This window comes from Miscanthus floridulus, chromosome 9 (assembly GCF_019320115.1).
Source record: "Miscanthus floridulus cultivar M001 chromosome 9, ASM1932011v1, whole genome shotgun sequence".
Taxonomy (NCBI): Eukaryota; Viridiplantae; Streptophyta; class Magnoliopsida; order Poales; family Poaceae; genus Miscanthus; species Miscanthus floridulus.
The window spans coordinates 39,022,456-39,036,815 of record NC_089588.1 but is presented as its reverse complement, the minus strand read 5'-3'; the positions used below and the strand labels follow the sequence as shown (position 1 = coordinate 39,036,815).

Sequence of the window (14,360 nt, the reverse complement as noted above, 5' to 3'; positions counted from 1 at the left end):
CCATATTAAATAAATAAAGCCAAGCCAAACAAATATAACATAGTTTAGTAAATGCATAAGTTCATTACACATATATGCATTTTCAGAGATCAAAATTACTATTCGAATGATTTTGTGATGTTAAATGCAATAAAAGAGAAAGGAAACTAGGTGTCATCTCTGTCTAAGAATCGCTACATCTCTTTCTATATTTCACTTTGCAGTTCCATCTACATCGTCGTTTGTCCGTCCACTGACTACCCCATCCCGATCCAACTTACCGAGTCACCATCTCCGCTTGGCAGACAAGGAATATAATTTCGAGTCCACTAGTATGTACACCGCAAACATCAGAGTGCAAACTGCAATGCGTTGGCGACGGCGGCTGAGTGCCCAATTATCGTAGTGCCATGGATCCATCGAAAATTTGAGACGATTGTTACTTGGAGGCTAGCACCCAACGAGTAAAGAGCCTAGTTCCTAATGATTTGTAGGTAATTGACTATTTGCCTTGTATTATCGTTGAAAAATATTCCTTTGTTCATTCGCAAAAACAAAAAAAGAAAACTATTTCTTTGTTAACTACTCGATCAATGCTATAGGTTAGTGCCATGGGAGCATTATATGTGACTATCGTTCTATGTTCTAGATTGTTATGGCCTATTTTAGAGTTTAGAGCAAGGCCATAGATTTTGCTAGTACGATCCCGCGTGTATGTTATGACATGGCACGCTTGGTGATTTCATCAACTTTAATATCAACAGGGTCAGTGAGAATGTGCTCATAGCATGCACGAACAGAGCTGAATGCGCATGCAAATACAGTGTGTTTGGTGAAAACGTCGTATAGTACATTAATTAGTAGGTGCTATCAGCATCCGGCATAGTACTAGAACTGCATATGTTAGGAGGTGCAGTCATGGGCAGATGTAAGTCAGGCCAGCGTTTCCTAGCCACCTGCAGCAGAATCAGGAGGGAAGAGTGGCCTGGGTACATCGCGGGCCGGCAATCCTAGCAGGCCCGGGCCTCATGTTCTAAATAATGCACCGTACATGCGGGCCTCAAATTTTATCTCGGTGAGCCCATGGATTCCTTTCTTGCCACTGTTTCGATTTCAGGACATGATTAACACTACAAGCTAATGCCCAATTTTCATAGGCATTAATTGCCATGAAGTTATGCAGTGGGTATGAAGATATTATATTCGATAGGAGAGCTAATTAACTCCATAGTCCATAGAGTGATACATATATGCGGCCGGCCAAGCCTCAATAGAGTACCCTACTGGTCTTGGACATGCTTTTTGGGTGAGATGGCCTCAATAGCACTACCCAAAGGCCATGTGGCTCCAATGAAGTACTGGCCACGCTTCACCTTGGACACCAATGTGATCCTGTTCATTGGATGCAATGCTACAGCAGAAGCAAACAGTTCATATCAACATGAGTGATTAACAACAGAAATCAGAAAGAAAAAAAAGAACTTGTCAGTGTGTATAGTTGTAAATACAAAGAGAATCGATGCCACCTACCGAATCCATTAACAAGCAAAGTGTACTGGTATGTAAGATCCATGCATGTGTAAGGCACATCGTCGCTGCGAACATTCGGGTATTCAACTGCTGCTTCCTTGACGCTCAACCGGCAAGCCTTGCATGCAGCAGCTTTGAACATGGCAGGAGTGACCTCGGCACTGGGAGCTTTGCTATCTATGAACCCAACATTTGCGGCAAGGTAGTAGAAGGCCGACGCGGCGTAGATGGTGTCCTGCCCTGCTCCGCCTCCCCCGTTCCACACGTACGCCGTCAAATGTGCAGTTCTTCGTCTTGCACGGTGCGTTCAGCTTCAGCGCCTTGGCAATCTCTTGACTACACCTGTCATATACTGCGCCTTCTGGCGCCGCAGTTGCATCATATTCCTCACCATGGTAGCTGTACTTACCTTCACAAAAATGGAGAAAAGGAGAGCTAATCATTCATGCCCCAAGGATGCCCTTGGAAACATCTGTGTGAAAGTCTGTCAAAGAAAAGCATACCACTAAACCCACGGAGGATGCAGAAACTGAATGGCCCGTTCTTCGCCTTCAGAATCTCTAGGCGTGATGCAACAGCACCGTAGCGCAGGTAACTGCAAGGACAAGGTCCTGGATGACCACTCGCAGCACTGATTTCGAATATGCTATGCAGAATATAATGATCTTTTTTTTTCTCGATCGAGTAAATACAGAGTGTGCAGAATGCCCAGGTTGTGCAGCAACAAACTGAAGCCATCAGTGTCCATAATGGTTCAATTCAAGTGAGCAGCTTTCAAAACCTGCCAAGCCCCACTCCAGCTAATGCAATTGTACAGTTCCCGGCTCCAAGGATTAGATCAGAGATCTATAGTCCCAGTGTGCCCTCTGATCCCCTCGTTGCAGTGGTTCCATCCATTCTGAAAGAGGTACTGAATTTCATATCTATCACACCTGCATCTAACTTTCTTTCCTTTCTGAATCTGTTAGTTATTGATCATGGCACATTGATTCCTACCTATTTTAATGATCAACGTCTCCTCATACATGTCGCCTTTCTTCTCTCTCCACAGATTGGGGGATCATCTCTTGAGAAGATTGTCTTGGACTACGTCACCTCTGACGAAGAAGAGGTTGATACAACAATGGGGGATGCTGATGCAGAGTTTGGAGAAGCTGAAGCAGAAACTGAAAATGAGGATGAAGAAGTTGAGATCCTGGATGAAGCTCCTGCTGTTTTCCAGACCCCACGCAAGAGAAAGAGCCTGAAGGTTAAGGAGAAGTTGGATGATAGCTTTCTGAGGCGTAGCAGAAGAATTGCAAACAAACTTGGAGGTTACAAGGATGCTGCAAGTGCCAAGGCAACCAATCAAGTTAAGGAGACATTCACTGCAGAGGAAGCTGTTGTTGATCCCACCCCCTGGCCATCATTCCAGGACCTTCCAACTATGGAGCTGCACCACATCTCTCCAAAGAGATTCCGGAAGGAAATGCAACTGGTTTTCCTACAGATCCAGCCTGAGGCTGCTTCTGTTGCTCTTCTTGAGAAAGACAATATAGATGAGTAGTATCACAGATTTGTCTCTATGTGCACCTGCTAAGGTGCTTTTGTTGCTCCAAAGTTATCCATGTTTAGATGTCTGTCGGTTGTCTAGTCCCAGGTCCCAGTCTATGTACTGGAACAATAAGATCATGTACTATTGCATCCTTTGCTATTTTAATAATCCTGGGAAGTGTTTGGGTTACCTGTCTCTTATGCTTGTGTTCCTTGTTAATGCTAATGTTGCTTTTCATTTCTTTATGGTCTTGATTCCTATCTCTGAACCTGGTTATGTGAGTCTCGATACAAATACAATGCCCTCTACTCTCATCCTCTGTAATCATGTTAATAGTCGTCGAAATGACAGAGTTGGCTGCATGGTTTTTTACCCAGACCTACAAATGCTTCACTCACATCCCCACAGATACGTAAGATGGCTGATCCAGTTTGTCATTTGTATGAACAAACTTTGTCTTTTTTACATAGATTGTGTTTATGGATAGTAGAAGATACAATAAAATTTTGTTTTAGAATATCAGAGGCATTAATTCTCAGGAAAAATGAGATGCTTTAAGAGGGAAAATTACAGAGAGTGCTTGCCAAATCATTTGTATACAAGAGACAAAAAGGGAGAACTTTGACATCTTCTACATTAAAAAATTCTATCCCAGAAATTTCTATCAGTTTGATTTTTCTCCCTCAGTTGGAGCTGCAGGTGGTCTCTTAACAGCATGGAACAACAGTGTGTTTGAGGGCTCTGTAGTTCAGACAAATTCCTATGCCATCACTATTAAGATGATAAACAAGTTGGATAACAAGAGTTTTCATATTACAAACATATATGGCCCTTCATAGTCCAACCAGAAGCAAGCTTTTGCCACTTGGCTGATGAACTTTGATACCTGGTGAGTTTGATGACTGGTTACTTGCTGGGGATTTCAATCTGATCAGGCAACCTGAAAATAGGAACAAACCAGGAGGTGATCTATCAGAAATGAACTTTTTTTAATGAAATTATTTCTGACTTGGACTTAGTTGAAATACCTTTCAATGGCAGAAACTACACTATCTGACCCCCTCCTTGTCAAGTTGGATTGGGCTTTTACTTCCTCTAGTTGGACCCTCTCCCATCCTGCTACACATGTACAACCTTTGTCAAGGCCAATTTTAGATCACATTCCTTATATGCTACACATTGGAAGCTCAATCCCCAAATCAAATATTTTTAGGTTTGAAAATTATTGGGTGGATCATGCTGATTTTCTAAACACCGTGGCTCTTCATTGGAATAACTCAACAATATATGCCAATGCATCCAAAAATCTATCTTCAAAGCTCAAACATGTCAGAGCTGGTCTGAGAAAATGGAGTAAGAACCTTTCCAAGCTAAGCAAGCTCATTTATAATTGCAATTGGGTTCTATTGCTCATGGATGGTCTTGAGGAGCAAAGACAACTCTCAAATCTAGAAAAGGCCTTCAAAAGGCCGGTCAAGGATCACCTTGCATCTTTACTGGAATCTAAAAGGATCTACTAGAAACAGAGAAACACTATTAGATGGGTGAAATTTGGGGATGAAAATAGTAGCTTTTTCACACTATGGCTACTATAGCACATAAGAGAAATTTCATTTTTTTCTCTTACAAAGCCTGATAGTACTGTTGTCACAGAGCATGGACAAAAAGAAAAATTGCTATGGGAATCTTATAAGCAAAGGTTAGGAATATGTGAATTCTCTAACATACATTATGATCTCAGCACATTATTGGTAGAGCATAATCTTGATTATCTAGACACTGAGTTCAGTCAAACTGAAATTGAGTCTGTCATCAAATCTCTACCAAACGACCATGCTCCTGGACCATATGGTTTTAATGGACTGTTCATTAAAAAGAGTTGGGATATAATCAAAGGTGACTTCATAAGATTGTTCAGAGATTTTTATCATCGGAATATAGACTTAAAGAGTGTGAACTCCTCCTTCATTACCCTAATCCCTAAAAAGAACAACCCTGAAACAATTGATGATACAGGCCCATTTCTCTCCTGAATTACACTCTTAAGTGCATCACAAAGCTACTTTCAGCTAGGATGCAATCTGTGATCCTACAACTAGTACACACCAATCAATATGGATTCATCAAAGGAAGAACAATCCAAAATTGTCTTGCATGGGCATTCCAATTCCTTCATCTCTGTCATCACTCAAAAGAGGAAGTCATAATTCTCAAACTGGACTTTGAAAAAGCTTTTGACAAACTAGAGCATGAGGTTATTTTGCAAATCCTTAAATACAAATGATTTTCTTCAAGATGGATAAGTTGGACTCAAAACATTTTGGGGTCAGGTACTTCCTCTGTTCTACTGAATGGTATTCCTGGAAAAGGATTTGAGTGTAAAAGAGGGGTCAGGCAGGGTGACCCACTCTCACCCCTGTTGTTTGTTTTAGCAGCTGACCTTCTACAATCTGTTGTCAACAAAGCTTGGCAGATGGGCATCCTCAAGCGCCCTCTTAGTGACATCTTTGGAGGTGACTTCCCAATTGTACAGTATGCTGATGACACTCTTCTCATCTTGCCTGGAGATGCTAGAACCCTTTTTAATCTCAAGTGCTTATTGAGATCTTTCTCTGACTCCAGTGGTTTACATGTGAACTTTAGGAAGTCTTTCTTGGTGCCCATTAACTTAGCAGATGAAAAGGTCATTCATTTAGCAAGAACTTTTGGTTGCAACATATGAACTATGCCTTTCACATATTTGGGGCTTCCACTTGGACTAACCAAGCCTACTCTGCAAGAATTCACACCTCTTTTGACAAAGATTGAGAAAAGACTTTGTGGAGTCAGTAAACACTTATCTTATGATGAAAGGCCCATTCTAGTGAACTCTGTGTTTTTAGCTCTTCCTACATTTTACATGTGCAATCTTAAAATCCAAGTTCAAGTAATTAAGCAAATAGATATCTATAGAAGGCACTGCTTATGGAGCAAGGGTGACATCAACAGGAGAGGAACTTGTCTTGCTGCCTGGGAAACAACTTGTAAACCAAAGAATCAAGGTGGGCTAGGTATCATTGACATTAAGAGTCAGAACAATGCTTTACTCATAAAATTTTTGGACAAATTCTACAATGAGGTAGAAATACCCTGGGTATCCATGACATGGTCCAAATTCTACTCTAATTCTCAGACACCACCACATGCTAGGAGTCCAATTTGATCCTTTTGGTGGAAAGATATTATGACTCTTTTTCATAAATTCAGAGATTTTGCCAACTGTAATCCAAGCAATGGAAGGATTGTTCTTTTCTAGGCTGATAAATGGTCAGATCAAAAGTTCCAAGACCTGTACCCTCAACTATTCTCCTTTACCAGAAAGAAGAAATGTTCCATTCGATTTTTTCTGGATCAAGATGTAAGCAGAATTTTTAGCATGCCCTTGTCGACACAAGCTGCAAATCAGCTAGAAGAACTGCAAACTCTCATTCAGTAGAGAACTTGGAATGCAGATACAAAGGACATATGGTGCTATTCTTGGGGATCATGCAAGTACAGTAGTAAGAAGGCTTACAAAATTATGATTGGCCGCAGAGAAACTTCTCCACTCTTCAATTGGATGCGGGCCTCCAGCAACCTTGGTAAACATAAGTTTTTCTTTTGGCTCTTGCTGAGGGATAGAATCAACACAAGGAACCTATTAAGGAGGAAGAACATGGATCTAGAAAATTACAATTGTGTCAGATGTTGCCATGGTATATAAGTTCTTCTTTCTCAGATTTTGAAATTTAAAATTTTCAAACTAGCTCAGATGTTGACATGGTATATAAGGTTGCAGTTTGTTAATACAATCTATAACTTCGTAGCGGCCCAGGTTGGTACCAAGGTTGGAGATTCCATTACAGAAGCACTACCAAGGTTGTATTTCACATTAGTCTCCAACTGCAACCGATTCTTCAAATGCGACGCTGCTGGAGCCATATGCCTCACTTTTCCCGTTCGCTTCGCTGAAAAAAATATTTGTTGGGAGAGAAAAACACTGTTCTAACTAAAAAAACAAGCTGAAAAAGATAGATTATAAGATAAACGAACATGGCCAATGATCAATAGTGGCATCTGCTTCACTTTTTCCTTGTCCCCCACTCTCTGCTACAGTAGATTTCAATTATCGCCCAAAGCACAAAGCAGGAAAATGACAGCAGTTGTATCAGATCGCGACTTTGTTGAAAGAGCTGCCCTCTTCACCACACGGCCTCTTTTGTGGAAGTTGCATATATTCCCTATTTATATCACACGCTCTCCTTTAATTTGTGGATAGATGGATCGGTGCTCTAAGGATTATTCCGTTGGTCTGGGAGGGCTTCACCACGTGAAACTCGATTAGGCCCTCATCGTGGGTAGGGATGAGAACGGATCGGATACGGACGGATATCACCGATATTACATTTGTTTTCATATTTCTGTTCGGATTCGGATTCGAATACGGATAGTGTCAACTATGTCGGATTGGATACGATTGGATATCGACATCATAAATATGCGATTTGAGTATTCGGATACGGATACGGCATCGGATGTTGGATATCCGGACTCGGATACAGACAGATCTCAACCCCTCTAAACGGATTCGGTTTCGAATACGGTCGGAAAATATCCGTACCGTTTTCATCCCTAATCGTGGGACACCCAGATACTTTTCTTGTGTGTATCTAACCGGAAGACCATAAAAATCACTTTGTACCAAAATGGTTGATAGCCATTATCTTTACGGAGATGCTAGCGTCTGGACGTTTGGACGGACGCCGGCGTCCCGGTGCCCGCGCATGCTAGCCCGTTTTCCTGCACCATGTTTCTCGCACTGGCTCGTTGCGTATGCCCATGCGGGGCCCGTGTCGCCCTGATGTCTTCCTCGCCGTCTGACCACAGGTGAGGACCGTCTGCCTGCTCAGCGGCGGCCCTGACTCTCCGAACAGCATGAAACACGTGCAACATGAAACACTTGGATGCAACATACGTCTGAAACAGATGAAACATCTGGAACATACACTTGCAACATATGTGTGAAAACATATACAACATCTAGATAGAACACATGCAACTAACAACATTAAAACACTTGCTGCGACAGAAGGCAAACAGATGAAACGTTTTGGAAAATATTGTTGCAACATATGTGTGAAAACATATGCAACATATAGATCAAAACGATTGCAACATGCGTCTGAATACAGATAAAGCATTTTGAACAGACGCTTGCAACATGCCTCCAAAACACTTGCAACATATGCAACATCCCCGATCTACTTTTGCAACATCCATCTGAAACGCCTGAAACGCTTGAAACATACGTATGCAACATATGGGAGGGGAAGGCTAGGCCTCGATTCGAGTCATCGGGGTCAGAGTCGGCGGCGAGCGGCTGTGTGCGAGCACCACCGCCACCAGGGGCGAGGAGCGCCATGGCCGTCGGGGTAGGGGAGCTCGATCACCGAGGTGAGAGAGGGCATCGCGTCGGGGTGGGGGAGAGCCGCCCACTCCCCTACAACACCGTCATGGATCTTGCTAGGGTGGGGGAGAGGGCCACCGGATCTGTGGCATTGGGGCTCCCAATGGGTGAGGACGCCGAGGTGGGGGGAGAGGGGCGCCATTGGGGTGGGGGAAGGAGCCGCCAGGATGGGGGAGGAGGATGCCGGGGTGGGGGAGGGCGCACGATGGGGTGGGCGAGAGAGAGAGAGAGAGAGAGAGAGAGAGAGAGAGAGAGTATGTGTGTGTGTGAGAGAGAGAGGAGTAGCAGGGAAGCACGAGAGAGAGGAGCTCGTTCAGTAGGCGGCGCGTGTGGAGCGAAGTGGAGCGAGGCAAGGCAAGGAGTTGATTTTGTTTTTTTATTTATTTAGGCCAGCGGTGCATGCGGCAGTGAGGTAAAGTTTTATTTTTTTTCGATAATCAGTGAGGTAAAGTTGTGGTGCATGTTACGCTATACGTTCGGAGGGGAGTCTGGCGTCAGACGTCCTGTTTATAGCATTTCCGTTATATTTATGACTTTCCATTTGGAACGCCCCCTTCCTTATTCCTTGCTAGACAATCGATGACGAGTCCTCCTTAGTTTAGTTCTTAGAGCATCTCAAGAGTGCCTCTATTCAACTTCTTAAAGTCAAAATTTAGTTTTATATATGCAACAAAATTCACCCTTCAACCCCTATAGGACATCCTATATTTAGGTCTTGTTTGGATCACCCAACTAAAGTTTAGCTAGCTAAAATTTTAAAGCTAAACTTTAGCCTGTTAATCTCCCAGCTAAACTTTAGCTAGGGTGTTTGGATTATCCAACTAATAGACTCAACTAAACTTTAGCTGTGTTTAGTTCGGTTGAAGTAGCTGAACTCAGCTAAACTTTAGCTGGGTCATTTAGATCTCTAGCAGCTAAATTTAGCTAGCTAAAGTTTAGTTGGTGGATCCAAACAGACCCTTAGTGGTATCCTAAATTACTCGCTTCTCTATCAAATTTATGTTGTTAAATTGTCCACCACATATGTTATTTGAGATCGAGAAAATATTAGAGGAGATAAATATTTAAGGAGGATTTTTTTTTTTGTTAGGATATAGGGGAACAATATTTAGGACTCTTGAAGATGCCCCTCTCTCGGTTGGACTAGTGATATTCCAAGAGCCTAGTCATTGCCTGTTTGCCTCTTGGCCAATGCTTGTAGCGACTTCACTGTCTTAGTCTATTATATCTAAGTAGGAGATCCCCACTATAAGATTTTTCTAGCATCTGATGCCGCCACGTCACCTATATTCAACATTTAAGATTTTTCTAGCTCCTCATGGTGTCACATCACCTATATTCAACACTAACTTCCAGACGGACTTTTAACTCATCGAGTTCAAGTTTATTTAGGCAAAACAGGAGGGGCGCACCCCTACTGTGAGGTTTATTAAAACATGAGTTTAAAACAGGAGCTTAATACAGGAGGAGGATTCAAGAGACAGAGAAAGAAAGAAAGAAAATTAGGGAAACTAGGAAGATTAAACAAGATTGTTTTACCATTGCTCAATTAAAGGAAAGTATCTTCTCTTTGCACGCCAGAGGAGCAGTACAAATTCTGTCTTGAACGTTCTTTTTGCATCTTCCAAGGACGGCTGAATTTGCTTAAATATTAAGCCATTCCTAACCTTCCATTGCCCAACACATTAAGATGAAAATCTCCATGAAGAATGGGGTCCTTTGCTGCATTTTGAAACTTTCTAAGTTCTGGTATAAGTTAGACTAATGCGGGATCTCAAAGCTTAGCCAGTGCCAGCACTCTGAAGCAAAAGGACAGTGAAAGAGTAGATGCTCCAGCCTCCAGAGATTCATCCACTAGATTGTTGCAAAGTTTCATCGGTTACTGTATGTATCTCATGGCCAATAGGTACAGTGGCGGAGCCAGGATCTTGAAGTTGGGTATTCCCGCTTCCGAAAAAAATCCAATACATAGCAGCCTAGGTTTTAAATCCAATGCATACAGCTGGAAAGGAAAGGAGACGATGAATAGGTAGCTGTGGGCTGAGTTTCTACTCAAAAACAGCGAATTAACACCAATATACATTATACATATGAGTATATACACATATAAAAGTGTACCAAAATAGTTGGGTATTCCCGAGAATATTGGGGAATACCCTTGGATCCACCCCTGAATAGGTAGTGGCATTAGGGGCATGTTTGCTTTGTCTCCAAGCTGGCAAGCTTGCCTGGCGACGCACTGCTCCCAGGCATCCGATCTCCTGCGCCTAGAACCAGGATTGCTGCATGGCGGGCAGCTTGCCTGGGAGGGCGTGAAGCAAACAACCCCTAGATGCGTCAGTGAAGCGTCAGTCCGGTTCACGACTTTTCGGTTTCTGCTCCCATTGCATCCTTCTGAGTCATCTTCTTCAAATTCGTTCAGCGTCGTTCTCACTAACCGAAAAGCTAAATAATATTAAATTTGACTAAATATATTAAAAAGTCATTAATATTTATGATGTAAAATAAATATCATTAGATTAATTATTAAATATATTTTTATAATAAACTTATTTGAAGATAAAAAATAATGCTAATATTCTCTATAAATCTAATTAAATTTAAGAAAGTTTGATCGGCAGAAAACTCAAGATAACACTTATTTTAGGTGGACTGAGTATATAATTCAGGTTGCGCCGTGTGTCAAGTGTGTCAGGCACAGGGTGGACACTGGGCATCCAGAACTAGCTAGGAGAGATGGTGACCATCGAAGAGTAGTTGTGAGCTAATTTTAAATTTGACTATTTATAGAAAATAGTATCGACATTTATATCTGAATAGGTTTGTACCATTAAAATATATAATGTAATTAACCTATGATGCTTATTTAGGATCATAAACAATATTATTTTTATATATATTTGGTCAAATTTAATATTAATTGACTCCTCGGGATGCGAGGTGTGCACTTGTATTGGGACGGAGGGAGTACACCAGAGTCATCCATGGCCTGTCTTCATCGGTCGTTTCTATATATGGGGTTGTTTGAAAATTTTAACTTTCAAAATATGAGAAATTCAAATTGAATTTGGGATCAAAGATATTTCAAATATAAAAGTTATCAATTGCAATGTTTTAGATCATTTTGAGATATATAATTTTGGTTCTGATCATTTCTCTAGCCGAGGTCATTTGGAGAAGTAAAAAAAGATTGAATTTCAATAAGTATAGGCATATATTTTTGTCTCGCGGGCCCCTGCGTTGTCCTCTCTGGGAAACACCGCCGCGCCACTCATGCCAGCGTCCCCGTTCTTCTCCGCCTTAGTCGTCGCCAGAGCGTGCAGCTGGAACCTCGGTGTCCGTGAGGAAGGTGGCGGCAGGGCATCTCCTACCTCCTCTCTACTTCGTTTTCTCCCTCCTCCACCCTCAGAGTTCTAATCACCAGTCACGTGTTGGATATATTATGGGCTTGGCCCGTATAATATTTAATAAATTAAATAAAACTCTATGATCCATAACATTAAGCGTTGTATGGTTTAATACCGTATGAGATTTTGACTGAACGTTGACTCAGCTTATTTGGTTGAAAATTATCCATCCTAATTGAGAAGCTAAGAAAAGGACACAGGAGTGCCACACGCGCGCGCGCCGCCGCCGCCGTCGGCCGGGCCGGGCCAGGTCATGGGCGTGGGCCGTGGCCGTGGCAGGCAAGCGGGCGGCGAGCGAGCGGACGGGCGAGCGTGGCCAGGTTTTTCCACTTATTCCACATAATTACGGGAGTTTCTCTCCTTTATGGTGGAGGCGAGTTGATTGTGCCAGTTACCGTCTCTTCGTGTCTCCGTCTCCTGAGTTCCTCCGCTGGCCTTATCCCTCCCCGCCGCAGGCATAAGTTAGAAGTTCTCCGTCAGTCCAATTCCCCCCTTCGCTTCCGAGAGACCACATCTTAGCCGCCCTTTGGCTTTCCCCGTCCCGTACCTCTGCGCGCACGGAGCAGCGGGAGAGCAGATGCCTCCGGAACCCTCGTTCACCTACGAACCTTGCACGGGGTGTGTGGCGATTAGGTGTTTGGGGAGCGATTCCATGACTGCTCGTCCGACGTCTTCTTCCTGGTGATCGCTCGCGGAACAGCAAGGTGTTTTCTTCCTGGTGACCGTTCATGGGACTGCACTGCGAACACCTTCCTGCATCGACTGTGGTCCACGACTTCGAGCAACGCACTATGTCTGGTACGAATGGAGCCTCCAATGCCCTCGGCATGGGTCCCTCCGCTGGGTATACTTTTAACTCTGTGATTACCGTACTTTGCGTACTTACTGTATCGATCAGTATGTCATACTTGTATGCTGTAGCATTTGTTAGTGATATACACATGCACATATATATCGTCACGAACCTGCTGATGTTTTATTTCTAGATTAAATTGACCATGAAAATGCCTAATTATATAACAATCCAAAAACCTAATGTTAGATAATTTTCTGTCAGTGGTTTTGCTGCTGCTTTGAAGCCAAATAATTTTGATGGCAAGAATTTCATGATATGGCGTGCCAAGATGGTGTTGTGGTTGACTGCTATGAACTGCTATCACGCCGCATAGGGGAAGTCTGAACAATTTACTCCTGAGGAGGAGCAAAAGTTCTTGGCTGCCGATAACCTATTTCGAGGCGCCGTGATTTGTGCACTTCATAGTAAGTATGAGAAAAACTATATATCTTGCACATCAGGCAAAGAATTATGGGATGCTCTTAAGGGAAAGTTTGGAGTTTCTGATGCTGGTAGTGAGCTGTACCTTATGGAGCAGCTGTATGACTACAAAATGGTTAAAAACCATTCTGTAGTGGAATAGGCTCATGAGATACAGGCGCTAGCAAAGGAACTAGAACATTTTTCATGTTTGTTGCCCGACAAGTTTGTGGCCAGCGATATAATCGTTAAGCTGACACCTTGTTGGAGGAATTTTGCTACTTCTCTAAAACACAAGAGACAAGAGTTTAGCGTGGCTGAGCTTATTGGATCTCTTGATGTTGAGGAGAGGGCGAGAGCAAAAGACAACCGTGGAAAAGGAGTTGAGTCTTCAGCTGCCAATATGGTGCAGAAGAAAAACTCATTTGCATCCCATAATAAAAAGAAGAAGAACATGCAAGAGAACAACAATACAAAGCCTAAGCAAACTGCTCAGTTTAAGAAGAAAAACAACAAGAAAGGTGAATGTTGCTTTGTTTCGGGAGTGATGAGCATTGGGCAAGTGCGTGCCTAGATCGCAAATATAAGCAAGAAAAGAAGTCAGCAAACGTGGTGATTAGCGAGACTGGAGGAGAAACATCTGGGTATGGTAATTCTTTACCTTTTGTTCTTTAAGTTTGTCTGTCACCTGAGTGGTGGATGGATAGCGGTGCTAATATTCATGTGTGTGCTGATGTTTCTTTGTTTACTTCCTATCAGGTCGGCAGGACTGAAGCCTTGCTGATGGGAAACGGTTCGCATGCGTGTGTTCTTGGTGCTGGTACGGTCGTTCTGAAGTTTACTTCGGGAAAGATGGTGCTATTAAAGAACGTGCAGCATGTCCCCTCTATTAAGAAGAATCTTGTTAGTGGTTCTCAAATATGTCGCAAAGGCGTTAAAATTGTGCTTGAGTCCAATAAGTGTGCTGTGTCGAGACATGGAACATTTGTTGGAAAAGGTTATGATTGCGGAGGCTTATTCCGCTTATCTTTGCTTGATGATGTGTGTAATAAAGTAGTGAACAATGTCAATGTTTCGGATGAGTCGAATATATGACATTCATGACTTTGTCACATTAATTTTGGCTGTCTCACGCGGTTTGCAAATCTGAATTTAATCCCAAAATTTAAC

At 42.6% G+C, this 14,360-nt stretch overlaps 1 pseudogene; it reads right to left on the bottom strand.

Moving 5' to 3' along the window:
* Positions 1–1,259: 1,259 nt before the first annotated feature.
* LOC136479686 (probable apyrase 3) lies at positions 1,260–2,257 on the bottom strand (annotated as a pseudogene).
* Between the last annotated feature and the right edge of the window lie 12,103 nt (positions 2,258–14,360).